This window comes from Felis catus, chromosome A2, assembly GCF_018350175.1.
Source record: "Felis catus isolate Fca126 chromosome A2, F.catus_Fca126_mat1.0, whole genome shotgun sequence".
In the NCBI taxonomy this organism is placed as follows: Eukaryota; Metazoa; Chordata; class Mammalia; order Carnivora; family Felidae; genus Felis; species Felis catus.
This window is the reverse complement of record NC_058369.1, coordinates 93,020,087-93,041,089: the sequence shown is the minus strand read 5'-3', so window position 1 is coordinate 93,041,089 and position 21,003 is coordinate 93,020,087. Positions and strand designations below refer to the sequence as shown.

The following is a 21,003-nucleotide window of genomic DNA, read 5'->3' as shown; positions in this document are numbered from 1 at the left end:
CGCCAAGCTCTGAGCTGTCAACACAGAGCCAGACATGGGGCTAGAACTGTGAGATAATGACCTGATAATGACCTGAGCAAAAGTTGAAAGCTTAACTGACTGATCCACCCAGGTGTCCCTACAAGTGCCCTATAAGTACTTAATGCCCATCACCTATTTAGCCCGTCCCCCTAGCTGGCACCCCTCTAGCAAACCTCAGTTTGTTATCTGTATTTAAGAGTCTCTTATGGTGTGCCTCCCTCTCTGTTTCTATCTTATTTTTCCTCCCCTTCCCCCATGTTCATCTGTTTTGTTTCATAAATTCCATATATGTTTGAGATCATATGATATTTATCTTTCTCTGACTGACTTATTTTGCTTGGCATTAATACAGTCTACTTCCATCCACCTTGTTGAAAATGGTAAGATTTCATTCTTTCTGAATGCTGAGTAATATTCCATTGTGTATAGATACCACATCTTCTTCATTGATTTGTCAGTCAACGGATATTTGGGCTCTTTCCATAATTTGGTTATTGTTGATAGCACTGCTATAAACATTGGGGTTCATGTGCCCCTTCGAATCAGCATTTTTGTTTCCTTTAGATAAATACCTAGTAGTGCAATTGCTGGGTCATAGGGTAGTTCTGTTTTTAATTTTTTGAGGGACCTCCATACTGTTTTCAAGAGTGGCTGCACCAGTTTGCATTCGGACCAACAGTGCAAAATGTTCCCCTTTCTCTGCATCCTTGCCAACATCTGTTGTTACCTGAGTTGTTCATCTTAGCCATTCTGATCAGTGTGAGATAGTATTTCATTGTGGTTTCGATTTGTATTTCCCTGATGATGATTGATGTTAAGCATCTTTTCATGAGACTGTTAGCCATCTGGATATCTTCCTTTGAAAAGTGTCTATTCATGTCTTTTGCCCATTTCTTCCCTGGATTATTGTTTTTTGGGTGTTGAGTGTGATAAGTTCTTTATAGATTTTGGTTACTGACCCTTTATCTTACGTGTCATTTGCAAATATCCTCTCCTATTCCATATGTTGCCTTTTATTTTTGCAGATCATTTCCTCTGCTGTGCAGAAGCTTCTTATGTTGATGAGGTCCCAATAGTTCACTTTTGCTTTTGTTTCCTTTGCCTCTGGAGACATTCTAGTAAGAAGTCGCTGCGGCTGAGGCCAAAGAAGTTGTTGCTTGTTCGTTCCTCTAGGATTTTGATGGTTTCCTGTCTTACATTTAGGTCTTTCATCCATTTCGAATTTATGTTTGTGTATGGTGTAAAAAAGTGGTCCAGCTTCATTCTTCTGCATGTCACTGTCCAGTTTTCCCAACACCATTTGCTGAAGAGACTGTCATTTTCTCACTGGATATTCTTTCCTACTTTGTCAAAGATTAGTTGGTCATGCATTTATGGGCCCATTTCTGGGTTCTCTATTTTATTCCATTGAGTTATGTGTCTGTTTTTGTGCCAGTACAATACATTTTTTTTGTTACAACTTTGTAATATAGCTTGAAGTCCAGAATTGTGATGCCTCCAGCTTTGGTTTTTGTTTCCAACATTACTTTAGCTGTTCAGGGTCTTTTGTTGTTCCAGAAAAATTTTGTGATTGTTCGGGCTCTGTGAAGAATATTGGTGTAATTTTGATAGAGACTGCTTTGAATATGTAGATTGCTTCAGGTAGTATCAACATTTTAACAATATTTGTTCTTCTATGAGCATGGAATGTTTTTTCCATTTCTTTGTGTCTTCTTCAATTTCTTTCAGAAGCTTTCTATAGTTTTCAGCATACATATATTTTACCTCTTTGGTTAGGTTTATTCCTAGTGGGGTTTTTTTTTGGTGCAATTATAAATGGGATTGATTCCTTGATTTCTCTTTCTGCTGCTTCATTATTGGTGTATAGAAATTCAACTGATTTCTGTACTTTGATTTTATATCCTGCAAATTTGCTGAATTCAGCTATCAGTTCTAGCATTTTTTTGGTGGAGTCTTCGGGGTTTTCCATTTAGAGTATCAGTCACCTACAAAGAGTGAAAGTTTGACTTCTGCCTTGAAGGTTTGGATGCCTTTTATTTCTTTGTGTTGTCTGATTGCTGAGGCTAGGACTTCCAACACTATGTTGAACAACAGTGATGAGAGTGGACATCTCTGTCGTGTTCCTGACCTTAGGGAGAAAGCTCTCAGTTTTCCCCGTTGAGGATGATATTAGCAGTGGGTCATTCATATATGGCTTTCATGATGTTGAGGTTTCTTTCTATCCCTACTTTCCTGAGGGTTTTTATCAAGAAAGAATGCTGTATTTTCTTTCTTTCTTTCTTTTTTTCTTCCTTCCTTCCTTCCTTCCTTCCTTCCTTCCTTCCTTCCTTCCAAGAGTTTTTTTCCCCATTCCCCCTGCCCCATACCCCAGTCTCTGGTAACCATCATTGAATCTGGAGGACATTATACTAAATGAAATAAGTCAGACATAGATATGGAAGATATAGATATACATAAAGTCAAACTCATAATAATATAGCAGAATGGCAGTTGCCTAATAATAAAAATAGTTTATAATCTTCATTTAAAAAGAGATATGACATCTTAGTTTTTATTGTTAAAATCTATGCATACACTCATTGATGATATCTAAAAGTCTTAAAGATTGAGGGATATGAGAAAAGGCCAGTCAGCATACATATGGCCAATGACCTAGAAGACTTCAGTTTACCTATTCTACAGCTGCTTGTCATCTGAACATGAGCAGGCAAAGTCTCAGAATATATGCAAAATGTCAATCAGCAGAAGTAGTAATTTAGACTACATTTTAGAACAAGAAAATACTTAGGCAAGTTTATTTAGGTGCTATCATTAATATCAAGAAAATAAGTAATTATATCTTGTATGTTTTATAAAGAATAACAGTTTTGCTGAAGAATGATAATATATTTATGAAAAAATTCAAGCCACAGAAAGAATCAAAGACTAAAATTTTAAATCACCTAAAACTGGGAAATTAACTATCCTTTAAAACTGTGTGAACATTATTTTGAACACCTCTTTCTGCATGTGTAAAGATAGTATAGTCAACGTACTGAAAAATAGGATCATATTCATACACAATTTTTAAACAAAAACATTTTAATTTTATTTGGATTTAGCAGAAGAAAGTACACTAAAGCTGAAGAAATTGCTAAACTTCAGACAAGTTTTTTTTTTTTAAATAAGACCTATGAGTTCTTAAAATATCTCTCTAGAGTAAGGATAAATTTTTTGAAAAGCAAATTGGTAGTTTGAAGAAAAATGTGCTATAGTTTGGATCAGCATTAGTTGACTCCTTGCTATGAAAGATAATTAGCTCTTTTACATTACTTAAAAATATCTGGCAAAACTCTAAACAAAACATGGCAAGCTAAATCCATATAAACATAGTGTAAATTATCTGTAAGTCAATATGAATAATATAAATAATAGTGCATATTGTCCAAGTTGGATGAATCCCAGGAACAGCAAGTTTTAACACTATACTTTTATTAGTGTAATTCATAGGTTAACAATTAAAAAAAACCAGAAAACAGCAAAAAAATGATCAAAATTGACACACAAATTCCTGACACCTGTATGACAAACAAGCAAACAAACCAATAAACAAAACCACATCTGTGTCCTGTTGTGTGATCCTTACACAGTGTTCCTCCCTAAGGGTAAATATTCAACAGTAAAGATAGTCTATGAGTTGTGGGTTCTTCTACACCACCATCTTCCCCATATACCAGTGCCCAGGTTTATAGTTCCATTCATAGGCAATTTAGACAGAGTTCCTGGCACTGTTTTCAGGTAAATTGCTTTCCACATAAGGTCAGAATAGGTTGACTTAGATGCTTATTCTCTATCACATCTTGTTCTATATTCCTGAATACTTAACAGTTTTACATTTAGTATAACTTGATTTATCATCTTGTAGTCAGAAACTCATTATGAATGTTAAAAGTTAATAATAATCATGAAAAACACTTGTGGTCTCTGTACTCAATAAAACAAATTATTTTCCATGAGTTCAGTTGTACGTTGGTGGTTAAATTATTTCTTGAGAAGAGACCACAAGGACTTTTAATGTTGACAACTGTATTTCTAGATTGGAGTATGTGTATTACAATCACATGGGAACAGATGGATTATGACATCAATGACAGAGCAGATTAAGTAAATAAATTAATTGGATCAAGGAGTTTCTAATAAAATATAAGTAGTAAAATCCCTATGCAGCCTTTACTAGTAATGAGATTTCAGGGGTCAAAAAATACCACACTTTGTTTTCCCCCAATTCTCACCTGAACCTCAAAGGTAGTATTCCAAATTTCAGATCTGGTGGTGTGTGGGAAGGGGGGGATTATTTTGAGTCTAGTACTTTTTAATTACTTTAAAAATGGATCAAAATAAACATGACTTTGTATCACAATCCAATAATTTGATTTTCTGATCTCTTTAATCTGAACTTTTTTTTCTTTCTAGAATGTCTACTCCAGTGTACTTTATAGCTATTATACCAGTTCTGATGTACTAACTGCAATTGAATATTTAATAACCTGTCCTTCTTTCTTCAGACTGACATACCCTAAGCACAGATACTAATTTTTCAAGGGTTTAGGGTGTGCCATAGCTTCATAGGTAGAAACTCACCAAATAATATGTAAGGGTCTCAAAATATTCATACACCATCCAAAGAGGATACCATGTACCCTGGGAAAGATTAGCCCCCTCAAAAAGCCTGAGCCTGGTGCTCCTTCCTGCTCCCTTCTCTGGAATACGGCTCTAGTTTGATCCCTTTCAAATGTACCCCTTTTGTCTGTTGGGGGAAACGCTTAATATCCCAATTCCATCTCTTGACAAGTTACCCATGAGCAACGGTAGAAATATAACTTAAATGAAAGGGACAGAGGCACCTGGGTGGCTCAGTCGGTTAAGCGTTGGACTTCAGCTCACATCATAATCTCCTGATTCTCCAGTTCAAGCCCTACATCAGGCTCTGTGCTGACAGCTCAGGGCCTGGAACCTGCTTTGGATTCTGTGTCTCCTCTCTCTGCCCATCCCCCCCCCCTCGCGTTTTGTCTGTCTCTCTCAAATAGTAAAAAAAATTTAATTTAAGAAATAAATGAAGGGGATATTAGAAGGATCTGTGACCTCTATAGTTCTTAAATCTTCCAGACACTCTTAAAACCCTCACACTTTGCAGGTAAAGTGACATGCAGAGAACATTAAGTGACCTATGTAAGGGCAAAGATTTAACTAATGAAAAAATGGGACTGGAGGTTGGGCCAGCAGATTCCTAGCCCTGTGCTTCATCTAACAAGACAATGTTTCTAAGTGTGTTCACTGGATCATCTTAATGAGAGTCAATGCATGTACTTATACATTTGTAAATTCTCAGCCCCACCACACAATCATAGCATCAGTTTTCCAATGGGAGAGCCATCTATAATATTCAAAGTATTTAACAATAATTATGGCACAGATATGGACTGTTCAAAATAGAATTAAATCTAGGTCCTAAAGGATACCAGCTGTCAACAATGGATGTTTGGTAGTGGTATTTACCAGATGAATATCAGGGCTGACTTGATATAATACTGAGAACCCTGTATAAGCCCCTCGCTCCTGCCGATTCGGTGCTCCAAAATGGGGATTTACTATTTGTCTCCTTGTGCCAGGACTGCATGAATTTTGGAAGTATGAACTCTCTGAGATTAAATACTTAAAATAAAAATAGATTTGAGGATTTTCCTCCCCACATGTTAAGTGATAAAACTCTTATCTCAAGTTTTAGATAATGACTATTTGACATTAAGATATGAAAAGTGCTTTGGCATTTTTACAATAGAATAATTGAAAAGACACAAATTACTGTCTTTGAATACTTGTTCAGTACATGTTATTTACCAAGAAGAAAAATAATAACTCCACTGTCACTATTGACTTATTATCAATGCTGGCTAACTTAGGGTAACTGTAGGAATTAAAAGTGACTATAATCACTATAACTATAATCAACGGAATGGCAGATTTGTGACTTTCTTTATACAATAGTATTTTTAAAAACTTAAATTCTTGGCCAAGGTTTTGTACCTTTATTTTGAATGGATTCCATTTGCAAAGGTAAGCCATGTAAGTTCAAGACTGACAGCTTAAATTTTGTTATTTGGGGTTTGTTTTCCTAGGAAACCCTTGGGAAATTGATTTGAAATACTGAATGGGAATTCGGTGAATAGACACTAAAAATTTACAATGGACAAATAAGATGTGACCCAGCCCAGAGAACAAAATGAAAGGTTCGTGCAGTAGGGTCAGTAGCTCTGACTTCAATTTCAGCTCAGAGGTAAACTTCTAATACCTTCTTCCATTGAGTGACAGGATAAGAAGCCAAAGGCAGAAAATCAGCCTAATTCTCCCAGGCAGCAAGTCAGAAATTTCCAAAGAAGCCCCAGGAGTGACTCAAAGAGAGCAACTAATTCTCATAGGCATCTGTCGACTTGATTGTTTATGGCTAGCTTGTTCCTTTTTTAAGGTAGTAAGAGAGAGAAACAGACTGAAACTCGAGATTTTTTTTTAAACCGGGATATTCATCAGAGAATAGAAAATATTGAACAGAGTTCAAAAACGGGACAGTTCAACAAGTGTAGTCAATACAACATCATTTATTAGATTCTTCTGGGTAGTGTCTATCTGATGATGGCCTGTGGTATGTGATTATTAAAAGTTCTATTCACAAACCTCTTAAGTGCCTGCATTTCAACAGCAGCAATTTTCTTGGGTAAATCAGGTTCTTTTGATTTCTTTGGAGAAAATATTGATTTAATTTTCAAATCACTTTTTATTTTATTCAGCAGACTACTGATATTAATGTTTTTAAATAGATATTATTTTAGAATTACTTCAGTAAGATAATCTACACTTTTTCTTTGTTTATGGTAGAGAAAGTTAAAAGTAAAATACAAATAAAATAAGAGATTGAAATTTCCAGGAGAATGAACAACTTGCCTATTTCTGTTCTCTTTTTCTGCTCATATACTCTTATTTGCTATTTGTATGTCAGAGGTATCTGGAAGCCACACTGTATTTAGTTATACCATACACACTGGAAACACTTTTACTAGCAAACGGTATGGATGAATAATATTCAATCAGAAACAATAGCTAACATTTGTTGGAAAAGTACTATGAGTGAGTTACCCTATTAAACATTTCACAAGAAGTAACTTAGTTAACCAGTGATAACAATCTGAAGATATAAATCTTGTATCCATGCAGCTGGGAAAATTAAAATTAAATGATTTGTCCAAGATTACAGGCATCAAAAATAGCAGAGTTAGACTAGGAATCTACGTTAGCTTGACTTCATAGCATATTCTCCATACTCTACATTTTCTGTTGCTATATGTAGGTAAATTATGTAATAATTACTAACTACTGTATTCAGGAACTTAAAAAGTAAAGGTATTTGATTCAACATGACTAAAATTTTGACATTTCCCCCCTTAGTATTAGGCCACTTTTTATGTCATCTGCTAGTACTTACTAATAGGAAAACAAATGCAGGCACAAGACTAGGGCTGGAATCCTTATCATCCTTTCACTGACAACAAAACCAATAGGAATCTGGGCTCTGGTCTCCAATATCTGGGTTATAAATTCAAATGATGATTGATCAGTGGTTGGAAACATACATATGGCATTCTTATAGTTTGATTTATTTTCAGGTCTGCTTGTAGAATCGCTATGTGATCACATTTTTTTTCTATACTTTACACATTCATGTATAAACACTTTAATTATACTATTTATCTTCAACGCTTTTAACTTAAACATTTCATTTTATCCTCTTTCAACTGAGCCCCAGTATACCCAATTAGGCTGATTTTCTGCCTTTGGCTTCTTATCCTGTCACTCAATGGAAGAAGGTATTAGAAGGTTACCTCTGAGCTGAAATTGAGCTCCAGTATACCCAATTATAGTTACCTTGACTATTCTGCTTCCCTTAGTTCCAGAAATGTGCAGAATTACTTCTCAAGTATTTCAAGGTGTACCATTTTGAAAACTGTCTATTTATATGGCAGACTTTAGGAAGAAAAACTGTCAATGTCTGAATGGCTTCACTTTATTTCTATAAGTCTGTAGGACATCTATAGGAAACTACCTCAGCTTATCATTTACACCCATTGCTGCATTTTAAATGCATTGCAATTTACATGTCTCCTAATTTCATTACAAGCGCTCTTAGAAGTACTTGACTGGCAATTGCTATTGCCATGTTCATTATCCCTACATTTAGATTAATGTCACATCCTAATATGCTTATAAGTAATTCTGTAGTTTTATGGGTACATTATTGCATCCTACAAAATGGGCTTAAGCTATAAGATCTTTTTTCTGTCTCATTTCTGATAGATGTTCATTGATTTTCTTCATCATCTTCTGAGTATTTTTAAATTTACCAAAAAAAGTGGATCCCATCAATATCTCTGACCACGTACTGATGTTTACAGATGTTCCATGGTAATAATGTTTCTAGGGGATGATATTTTAATGCTTCCCTGTTGGAGGATAATGAGTTTAAACATCATTTGGAAGCTCAATGATCTCTTTATTTGGAGACTGATTCAGAGTATGCTGAAGATCCTAGTTCATTTTGATTTTATGCCAAAAACTTTCTGGGAGTGGTAAATGCAGCACGGAATTCAGGAGCTAAGTGGAAAATATGTCTAATTTTTGTGACTTTAAAGATGAAAGAACAGATTTTATTTTTTTAATTCCCCAACCTAAGCTTTACAGAACTAACTGAAAATTAAAAAAAAAAAAAAAAGAGGTTTTATCCTCTGGATTAGTGCACTGATCTCAAATCAATTATAATGAATGTCTCTGAACAACCTAGGGAAGGAAACACATTGTATTCATCAATTTGTTCACTAAAATGGAGCATAGGGTCTGGTCCACAGTATGAAATAAGTATACATTTGTGGAAAGAATCAAGTTGTTAAAATGATTACATGATTTTGTTCATGATTACAATTAGTTTATAGAGTGTAAACGACTCCTTAAATCAAAATCTGATGATTTTAAGAGCTGAATAATGCTATAATCAGAAAACCAAAGAACTGGTTGTCTTCTCCTACCTAACACAGTGCTGGACACACCGTATATGTAAAGTAATATTTAACGTATGAATACATTAGTGAAGTCATCAAAACAAATATAACTTCAATGTTTAAACTATCACACTATTTGGTCACAGTATCACATGTTTATTGTTGAAATGATTGTCTTTTCAAGATATAACCATGGTTTCATTCCTGAATCCTCCCATGTGTTCATTTATTACATATGAATACTAGCTCTTTTTCTTTTCTTTATCTGTAAAACATTGTTCTTTGGTGACATTTTTTGAAATATAAATATATAATCATGTAAAGCTCATTTGATTTTTTGAAGGTCTAATGCCATTTTAGATTTAGAATCTTCTTGAAAAATAAAACTTAAGGCTGCTATTTCTTTTTTATTGCAATAGAATACTAGCAAATACCTACTAGATATTATTCACTTTGATCTATCCATTATTTTAAAAGAAAAGAATGCATATTAGCCTGGATCCTAAAGCTTACCACTATTTTTATGACAATTTTTTCCTTAAAATAAAATGACATCCATTAATTATAGGATTCATGGAAAATAAAGAAAAGTATAAAGAGAATTTTAAGTTCATATGACATTTCTGAAAGTTTTTGTGTTTCTCTAAGCTAATTCAAATATATTTTCCCTGTTATTGGGAGATTATAAAGGTTTCATAAACCCTACTAAGACTTTAAAGAAATGAATATCTATACTTTTTTTTTCCATTCACCAGGAGTAACTATAAATAGATACTCTTCATACAAGGATATGAGTTGAATAGAATGTGTTTATCTAACGTTATTAGAAAGAATATATCTACATGCTAGGACTTCTATACCAGAAATGATTTAAAGCAATTTATACCAGCTCATGTTGGAATAATGGGAAGAAAATGACATATACTCACTGTATTGAAATTTGTAGGAAAATGTTCTTGCAGAACTCCCATAAAATGTTTAATTTCAAAAGCAAAGAAAAATTTCATTCTCATTAGGATAGCTATTATTCAAAAAGAAAAAAGAACAAAGAGAAGGAAGGAAGGAAGGAAGGAAGGAAGGAAGGAAGGAAGGAAGGAAGGAAGAGACAAGAAACTAACAAGTGTTGGTGAGGATATGGAGAAATTGGGGCCTTTGTACATTCCAAAAGCAAGTTCAAAGCTCATAAATTTTGAACTATTTTTCAAGGTTAAAACTAATTCTAAGACAAAAATGCACTTGATATTTCTCAGGTTTTTTTTTTACTGTGATATGATCAATAAAGAATAGTAAGCCAAATGAGAGCTTCATATTCTGTTCATTTATGCAGTTTCAATGTGTTTAGAACATATAAAAATGACTAATTTTGTCATCTCCCTTTTGGTAAACACATCTAAGCTAGTGAGAAGCACATTTAAATTTCCTGTCAGACAAAAATATGTGGAAAGATGTCAAAAGTAGACAGGACATACATGATACCTTTTCTCACAACTAAAATATATCTTAAAATATCAAGTTTGGTACCGAGAGTAAAATGACATGAGCTAATAAAAAACCTTCATCTTAATACCATCTCTCTGCATCATATGGAGTATATTTTTTATGGAAAGTATAAGAAAGACGTAAGAATATCTACATATCTAATGACTTACAGAGTAAAAGAATTTATAACTAACAAAGACCTTTGTGATATGAGTTCTGTTAGGAAATAGCTAAAGGAGCTAAAGCAAATGCTAATTAAAAGGTTTTAAAGTGAAAATGGGGAATGGGCTAGATGGGCAATGGGCATTAAGGAGGGCACTTGTTGGGATGGGCACTGGGTGTTATACATAAGTGATGAATCACTAAGTTCCATTCCTGAAATGATTATTGCCCTACATGTTAACTAACTTGGATTTAAATTGAAAAATAAATTTAAAAAACTAAATAAAGTAAAAATGTGGCAAATCAAATTAAACTATGATACAGACAGAAGAACTATCAAGAGGTGCTGAGGAGGAGTAGACTGCTCACTTAGAGACAGGCTGCACAGACACCTTTAAGCAATATTTGGAAAATATCCAAGATCAGCAAATACCTCAGTTACTTTCTTGGCTTTTACATGGCTCCATACCTCACATCAATATGCACCAGAATGCCCAACTTTCACATATTTTTCAAGTCAGAAAAATGCGCCCTGGGGATTAACATGTATAGATTTCTATTGGAGGTCAGGCATAAAAAAGAATGGTGATGAATACTTGTAATTCAATCCTCATTTATTTTAGCAGTTTGTTAATTATCAAATAGAATCAGTGTTTCCTAATCACTCTGTAGCTGAAAACAAGGGTTCATGTTGGATGATTTAACAGACCGTAATGTAGGATTTATAATCCAAATATCCTTTTCCTACCTCTGAAATACATATCTAAAGAAATAAGGTTAGGAAAATGCAGCTGTTTAAAAATAACAAATCTTAACCATTGGCCAGAAATCTGTGTCCATAAAGGACATGCTCAGTAGTTACAAAACACATTTTCCTTTGAAAGTGAACTACCAGGAGAATAGGATGTTTAGCAATCCATACAATTAAGAGCAATAAAAATGTGGGATATTACATCTTGGAGTAAAGATCAGACACACTGAGCTAAGTTGTTCTATGCAGCCTTACGCAAAAAGATCACTGAAGAAGACAGGCATTAGAATCTTCCAGAACTTTGCTCCAACTTGAGTGATTTCTGAATCCATACACCTGAGACAAGGCAGGGAGTTGGAGATAGGGAGGATTATGGGAAAGGTGTGCAGAGAAGCACTTAGGTCAGACTCTCTAGATGTGCAGTCATGGTGGGTACTCTACTGAGCAGAATGCCTCCCAGACTTAGAGGGCTCTGTCGCAATTTCCTTTGAAGTCCTAAGAAAGTAATCGATCATTCTTGATTCATCATTTCTGGGTGCAGAGATCATGCTCTGGTGAGCAGGCCCATTTGTCATTAAGGTTGGCCTGAGACAGCGGAGGGCAGAAAAGGGCAGCTCGGTTCCCACTCTGTCACGCGTTTGCCTGGAAGCTGCAGCTTTCCTACATTTTCTCCTAAAACTGTCATCTTTCCCATCAAAAACTTTCACATAAACACGTGGTGTGTTACTCTGATGGATAGTCAATCAAAGATATTCTGGTTCTAGTTGCATTTATTAAGTTCAAACAAGTCCACATAGGTACTGAAATATGTTAAAGGGTATTTTGTTTGCTTGTTTTCCAGGGGGATTTTATTTAGCTTTCCCCCCCCCCACCCGCCCCCCGCTCAGGTTGAGTGACTAATTTCATGAGAAAATAGGCCAATTCACTGAAACAATCCTTTCCATGAAAATGAGAAATCCATTTCCATATAACGGCAAGTCACATTAATTCCCTGTGACTTAGGTCCTTACACAAAAAATTGGGAGAAAATGATGCTTTTTGTATGTTTCTCAGAGGTACTCCAGGTAGTAATGAGATGGTGTCTTTAGAGTCTAGGAGTTCCCTGAGGAGATGTACAATACAACTCAAATTACCACTCCATTATGATTTATCTTTGCTTTATATAAGCTGTTGACTGTTAGCAGCATTTTCCATGTAGAAACCTTTTATATTGCCGAAGTGCATTAGCCATGATGTTTATTTCTACTCCTTGCTTGTAAAGGGTCGGAGGCTACAAAACAGAACTCTTAACTGCATTAGGCGTAACTATTGTCTTCCAGCACTAATTTGTCCTTCCTTAAATGACTTCTATACAGCAAGCAGCTTTGAAAATGTGAGCAAGAGCTCCCAAGGGACAAGTGAAATGCAACACAGCGGTACAGGAAAGCTAATTTCCAGTCGCACGAAGGCAATGGAAGATGGGCCCAGCTAACATTGTAAAACATACAGAGATAAACAGCACACTCTCTCTGCCATGCCTGGCCTTATGTGCAAGGAGCTCAGGTCCCTCTTGCACCCTCTCAGCAAGTCAGCCCTCCGGGAGCTACCATTCTCAGTCATTGGGGCCCCATCACCAAGACTCAAGCTTACTATCTCTCACTTTCAGGGCCCAGGATAGTCTCATCCATTTTTTTTTTTTCCTCCTGCCGAGTGAATCTATAGCACTGGTTCTTCTCAGGTCTCAGGGCTGCCATCTTAGTTTATTCACCTCACCTCTCCTAGAGTATTCCGGCTGCCACCAGCTACCACCAGGCTGTTTTTCCTGAACCTGAACCCATTTCTACTTTGAACTCATCTAGTAAACTTGTGTCCAACTTTTGCCTCAATCTCAGGACCCTCTATCATTTAAGTTAAAGCACTGTAATGGAGCAGTTTAAAACACTGGGGTGATGGCCAAAAGATTGCACTTCCAATTGCTGACTGTTCGTTACCAGCTGCAGGACTCTCCAGAAAATTGCTTCTTTAATTCTCAGCTCCTTCAGCTGAGAAGTAAGAGAAATAATCCTTCCCTCTCCCCCTCTCCAGGGGGTGGTTGTTAGGAATAAGAGACAATGTAGGCAAAGTGTTGAGCACAATGTCCATCACGCTATCTGTAACAAGTAGTAGTTGCTGTTGCAAAATCTGGCTTCATTCCAGCCATGAAAATCACATCTTTTAAGAATGGCAACAATAAGGGCCCCTGGGTGGCTCAGTAAGTTAAACGGTTAAGCATCTGATTTTGGCTCAGATCATGATCACACTGGTCATGAGATTAAGCCCCATGTGGGGCTCTGCGCGACAGCAGGAAGCCTGCTTGGGATCTTGTCTCTCTGCCCCTCCTCCACTCATGCACTCTCTCTCAAAATAAATATATTTTTTTAAAAGAGTATACAACAACACAATAATAGTGATAGTAGCTAACATTTGTTCAGTACTTCCTAGATATCGGGTCTTAGTGTAAGTGCTTGACATACGTCAACCCATCAATTCTCAAAATATTCCCTTAAAATAGATATGATGGTTGCCTTCATTTTACTAACAACAGAAGTGTGTCACAAAATGATCACATGATGCCTAGATTACACCAGGAAGTGGTGGGGGAGCTGGGACTCAAATCTAGTAAACCTGGATCCAGAGCCTGTGTTCCTGGCCTATGCCTCGATGGTTCCCCGATTCAATCTCTTTGCCATTCCCTCCCTGGAACCTGTGGGCTGCTATTTCTCTTTTTTGGAATTTCTTCCCTTTCAACTCTAGAGTTCCCTACCTTACGCATTATTCGAGTCCCACTTCAGGTCCCCCTTTTCCCAGAAAATGCTTCCAGTTCTCACTGCATTCATTCTTTTTCTGAACTCTAACAATCCTGTGTTACATAATGTGGCACTTAATTACACACTGCATCATATTATTTTAAAATTTTTCTCACCCATGTTGTTTGCCCTTAGTAGCCTTCTAGGACCTTGAAAGCCACAACTCTATCTTTCCTATGCACAGCACAGTACTGAGTCATTGGGGTGGGTTCTCAATCAAGACATGGAGATTGTTACATATTGTAATCTTCTGCATAATATTGCTTTGCCTGTATAGTGCTGTTTCCTGCATTTTATATATGCTACCTCATTTGAATTGCAGGCAATTATTCACATACAAAAATACTCAGTATTTGATAGGTCATGTTACCAGGCTTGAATGGAAAGAAAGCTTAGTATCTCTCTGGAACCCCTCTTCTAACCCAAACTCACACAATTCCTGAATTGTCCTCAGAAGAATGAGGAGCTGTGACAGATAAAAACAATTTTTCTAAAGTTTGAGAATACCAAGTTTGGGGATCCACAGAATCCTTAGATAGATCCATTTTTTTTTATTTAAGGCATTTTGAGAACTTATAATTTTCTAAGAAGACAATTTCCTTAAGAGTCATACATAAGTAGAGCTCTTACCACCAGGCAATTTCCTCTGACATTTTCTTTAAAATTTCGATCTTTCCTCTTTCATTGGATGACTCCTCCTTGCAGCTTTTGGTGTTTTGCTAAGTGCTTCCTTCCCCCTCCTCTGTGATTATAGCCTCTAACATGGCCAGGCGGTTATGAAGTCCACTCTTTAATCAACATTTGTCCATGTGAGGCATAATTGGTCTTTTCATCTTACTAGTGATGATGAGCTGCCTATCCAGGCTGGCAATATTTTATTACTTCTCAGTAATACCCCTCCAAAATGGAAATAATTTAATGTTTGGACTATTTTGGCAGCCTTTCTGATTCTCAAATAAATTGTGCTAAATATAAATCCATGTTTACTGAGAGACCTCCCACAGTGTTGAAGATATTTTGATTATCTTTGAAATTAGAACAAAGCCGACTTAGATATTGGGCTTTTAAAATGTAATTCTCTGTACAAAGTGCAGCACAAAGTCAATTTCAGTTCTATGTTCCCTCCAATCAAACATCTTCACAGAGAGGTGAACTTGCCTTCATCCTTTCTAAGGAGGGCAGGTAGCATTCCAAAGCCATACCACTTCTGGCTTCCCCACCAGGTTCCTAACAGTCCAAAGGAGGGGAAATTTATAAAATGTTTTCTTATGCTTCCATATAGAAAGCATAAATGACTCAGATGACAAGTAGTTGATAGAACAGTTCTTCAAACTATACAATATATCTGAGTTTTATACTTGGGCTCCTAAAAGGAATTCATAAAACTTAATTCCTAAGTTCCTAAAATACAGGAAACTGGCACAACAAAATTTCTTTCATTTTGTCCTCTGGTAATAAAATACCCAATTTCCTAAAGAAAAAGACAAACATTTTTGAGTGCTACTGTGCCAAGCAGTGGGCTACACACTTTTCACAGATATTACCCAGTTATACCTTAGATACTTTGGAGAAATTTTAATTTAATGGGTCAGTGAAATACGTGACTATCTTTTCCTGTGACAAATTGTGAAGATCGCAATTTTTAACATCAGTGTTTTTTAAGGGCCTTGAAAAACATATACATTCTAACTGTGACAATATTAGGGGTACTCAGTTATAGTTGTTGAACTAGGTCAGGGGAACCTAGAATAGATAAATAAAGAACAAAAAAAAAGAATCAATAAATATTCCTTTTGGTTTTAGTTTTCTTCATTTATTTTAAAATGTTTGTTTATTTATTTTTGAAGAGAGGAGGAGCAGCGAGAGAAGGAGAGAGAGAATCCCAAGCAGGCTCTGCACTGTCAGCACAGAGCCTGACCTGGGGCTTGAACCCATGAACTGTGAGATCATGACCTCAGCTGAAATCAAGAGTCAGATGTTTAACTGACTAAGCCACCCAGGCGCCCCTCCACTTCTGTCTTATTGAAAATATTCAGTGTTTAAAGTTTTTGGTGTTGCTGTTGTTATTTGGTTGGTTTTGTTTGTTTGTTTGTTTGTTTGTTTTTTCCCTCTCCCCAGCTTGGGCCAGTCCCAGTCTGGTAAAACTGTCAATGAAGATGCTGCTTCTCTGTTATTCATTTCACTTCCTTCCTTCCTCAAAGTGGTATTTTTGAAGAGAAGCTTCATGAAGAACAGCAAAGCCTTACATGGCTGGTGCAGTCATAAGCTGCATCAGAGTATTCTCCAGGGTAGGTGTGTAGTCTCTCTTTCCTTCTTGGATGTATTTGTGGTGTTTTCAGAGGTACTTTCTCTGGGTCATCTTCTATATTACAATTCCCTTGATAAGTCAATGCCTCCTCCAGTAGGCTGCTTTGCTCCACCTAGACTGCTGGTTCCCCTCCTGGGTCACTTGTGGTTGAGGTCATCCTCCAGGGACATGCCCCTTCAGAATGGCAGATGGGCCACAGCGTTCTAACATGAATCGCTCAGGGGGGCCCCCCAGAATAAAGGGCCCCTCTTTTCCAATGAGATGCAACTCCATTCTCTTTACTCTATAGGCAGGTGTACCATTCCAGTTAATCTTTTGACTTTTGACCTCTCTTGGTGAGAATCAGATACTAATTCCACTGGAACTGATTTCATAATATCTCAAGATATAACGTACCTAGTATGGTTTACTGAAGGCATGAAGGTTGATCGAGGTTATAATTCTTCATACTTTATTAATACATCAAAAGGTCAGAACGTGAATTCTAAGATGCATACATTTTATTGAGTGAAAGGAAAATTTTTAGTGTCCGGTCCTTTGCACCTTTTCTTGAAATTGCCAATGCTCACCATAAGCCCTTAGTCATAATTGCTGAAGATGCTGATGGAGAAGATCTGAGTATACTCATTCTGAAATTAGCTAAAAGTTGGTCTTCAGGTTATAGCAGTCAAAGTTCCAGGTTTTGGAGACAAGAGAAAGAAACAGATTAAAGACATGGCTATTGCTACTGGTGGCAGTGTTTGAAGAAGGACTGACTCTAAATCTTGAAGATGTTCAGCCTTACAACTTCAGAAAATTTGGAGAGGTCATCATGACCAAAGATGATGCCATGCTCTCAAAAGAAAAAGGTGACAAGCGTCCAGTTGAAAAATGTATTCAAGAAATATATTGAACAGTTAATATCACAATTAGTGAATATGAAAAGGAAAAGTGGAATGAACATCTGGTAAAACTCTCAGATGGAACAGCTGTGCTGAAGGGTGGTGGGACAAGTGGTGTTGAAGTGATTGAAAGGAAAGACAAAGGTAGAGATGCCCTCAATGCTATAGAAGCTGCTATTGAAGAAGGCATTGTTCTGGGAGGGGGTTGTGGCCTGCTTTGGTACATTCCAGCCTGATTCAATAACTCTAGCTAATGAAGGTCGAAAAGTTCGTACAGAAATTATTGAAAGAACACTCAATATTCCTACAATGACCATTGCTAAGAATGCAGGTGTTGAAGGATCACTGATAACTGAGAAAATTATACAAAGTACCTCAGAGGTTGGTCATGACACTATGCTTGAAGATTTTTGGGATATGGTGGGAAAAGGAATCACTGACCCAACTAAGTTTATAAGAACTGCTTTATTGGATCCTCCTGGAGTGGCCTTTCTGTCAACTACAGCAGAAGCTGTAGTCACTGGAATTCCTTAAGAGAAGGACCCTGGAATGGGCGGAATGGGTGGCATGGGAGGTGACATGTTCTAATTCCTAGAATAGCGCTTTACTATTATAAATGCACAGTGAGAGGAAGGTCAAAGCAGTGCTCCTCAACAGTAACTTCAGAGACATCAGCTGAAGGAAATGACTGAGGAAAAGGCTGACTGGTGGTTAAGAAAATCACAATACAGAGCCTGGGTGACTCAGTCAGTTGAGCATCAGACTCTTTGATTTCAGCACAGGTCAGGATCCCAGGGTCATGGGATCCTTCACTGAATGTGGAGGCTGCTTAAGATTTTCTCACATTCGCTCTCTAAAATAAAATTTTAAAAAGTCACTATAACCATCAGTTACTAGTTTCAACATTTAATGGTTTACTGCGGTCACCGTATTACATGCCTACAGACAACTTATTTTGTGTCTTTAAATAAAAAGACATTTGTACATTCCTGTACTGAATGCAAGAGCCACGTACCAACATACTACTTTCAACATAAATCACTGGGAAATTTTTACGACTATTCTGTTAAAATTGGGATTTTAGTGCTTGCCATCTCCAGATGAAAAGTTAAGGAGCAGCCTCTCTGTGGAAAGCAAGAATAATTGTGTGGAAAGTAGCTAACTATCCAATTATGTGACAACATTCATGTAATTAAAATTTGTTTAAATTTTAAAAAGAAGAAGAAGGAGGAGGAGGAGAGGAGCACATGTCCTGGAGCCAGGTGACAGACCTGGGCTCAAATCCTGGCTCTGCCACCAACCTGCCAGATAATCAGGAGGAAGTTACTGAAATTCTCCATGCCTGCTACCCTAATCTGTGAATGGTGATACTAACTGGTGGTAGTGTTTAGCCTCATCAAATAATATGAGGGCATAATATATATCAATGTCTTAGCACAGTTCCTAGCTTGTAACAAGCACTCAGAAAGTGTTAATTATCACATACAGAAGAGTCTGGCCTCTACTATATTAGTCTCCACATTGGAGACCTCAAATCCAACTAGAAAGAAAAGATATGTTTGTGCTCTGTTTTTGAGAACATTCTGTTACATTAGTTTTCTTGAGTACAGCATATTTATTTCCATTCCCTTCCTGTTTCTCAAATGATTTGTGGTCATTTTTAATAAATGATAAATATGCAATAACAACATTAAAATAAGGGTAAAGGCCCTAACATCATGTAACTGAGGTAGATAATTATGTCCAATGTGCAAGCCAATGGAATTTTTAAAAATTGAGTATTAATTTTAACTCCAGACATAATGGAAGTCATAATGACCCAAGAAAATACGATGCTGTGTAGTTCTCATCCCACAAAGAGTTATCACTTTGCTGAGTTACTTGAACTTCAAGTTTTGAATATGTAAGACAGTGTCTCTATAAAGCTTCAAGCATAAAGGAAGGAGCACTGAAGATTAAAAACCAAACAGCAAACAAACAAAACAGCTTTCCAAAGGTCTCTTTTGATAGTACTGTCTTCAATATACGTGGGGACTAATATTCAAATATTAACAAAAGCATGCATTCTCAAACTTCAGCATGTGTAAGAAACACCTAGAAATAGAGGCACCTGGGTGGCTCAGTTGGTTAAGTGTCTGACAGTGGATCAGGTCATGATCTCATGGTTTTTGAATTTAAGCCCCACATCAGGATCTGTGTTGACGGCTCAGAGCCTGGAGCCTGCCTCAGATTCTGTCTCTGTCTCTCTCTCTCTCTCTCTGCCCCTGCCTCATTCCTTTTCCCTCCCTCCCTCTTTACCCTCCGCCCCCTCAAAAATAAATAAACATTTAAATAAAGCTAAAAAAAAGAAAGAAACACCTAGAGATTAAATGAAGATTCCTAAGCCTGCCCCTGGAAGAAATGGGGGTGCAGAGTGTCCAAGAATCAGCTATAGATGGGCACTACACTAAAGTTTGCTACAAGGAGGGCTCGGACCTCGCTCACAAACACTTGGCCCAATGTGGGCACAGCTGCTCTCACTGGGCAGCAACCACTTAAGAACCACAGATAAGACACGATTATGAAGTTCTCATTTCTGTGCCTCAGACCCTCTTCGGAAGGCAACAATCTTACTCCTACTACTCCTAGCAAGAAAGTTAGTGTCAGAATTAATGGGTGCTTTTTAATGACGCATCAGATGCAAAGACAATTTAGTTATTTAGCAGAAAACACAGGTATTTTAGTATTTAGTAGAAAATAAAGATAGTGAAAAAGTATCTTTAATTACAAAATGTTAATAACCATTCGAAAAATATGAACCAAGTCTATGAAAATGGAGGGGGGCGTTAACATATTCTACACAAGGGAAAAGAAATGGCCAATAAATACATGAAAAGATGGTTGACCTCATTATTAATAACATAAATTCAGACTGAAATAAACAACAGTTTTTTATGTATCAGACTGGGAAAGGAGAAAAGATCTCTGTTAACACATTCATAATGATATACAGATGAGCAAAAGGGCATTTCCATACACTTAGGTTGCAGAGAAAATTGCTACATTTTCGCAAAGGGGATCTAGCAATATGTGTAAATTTTTATAAGTGCTAAATTTTGGCTAAAACAATTACTCATCTTAGGGCTTGGCCCTGAAAAAAAAATAACTGTGTATATACATTTACAATAATGTATAAAAATGTTAGTTTGGCAACATTCATCAAAGTACTCTTTAGGAAAAAAGAACTTAAATGCCCAACAACTAGAATTAGTTAAAAATTATAATATTCATTACAATGCAATGCTATGAAAATACTAAAAACTACAATGTGTAATTATGATGTCCACAAAAATGCCCACAAAAATATTTAAGTGCCAAAAGTTATGAAAACTTATGCATAGTCAGATCCCATTTTCCTATGGAAAAACTGATTGCATGGGGTAGAATAAATTCCTAAAGGTTTTACATCACCATAGTAATTACAAATGTTTGTAGTTAAAATAAAAATGGACTTTAA

The 21,003-nt window shown here is 36.5% G+C and overlaps 1 protein-coding gene and 1 pseudogene across 1 annotated transcript in view; one reads left to right on the top strand and one right to left on the bottom strand.

Moving 5' to 3' along the window:
- ZNF804B (zinc finger protein 804B) overlaps positions 1 to 21,003 on the bottom strand; it is a 516,223-nt gene that overhangs the window by 156,008 nt on the left and 339,212 nt on the right. The window lies entirely within an intron of this gene.
- LOC102899698 lies at positions 13,422 to 18,095 on the top strand (annotated as a pseudogene).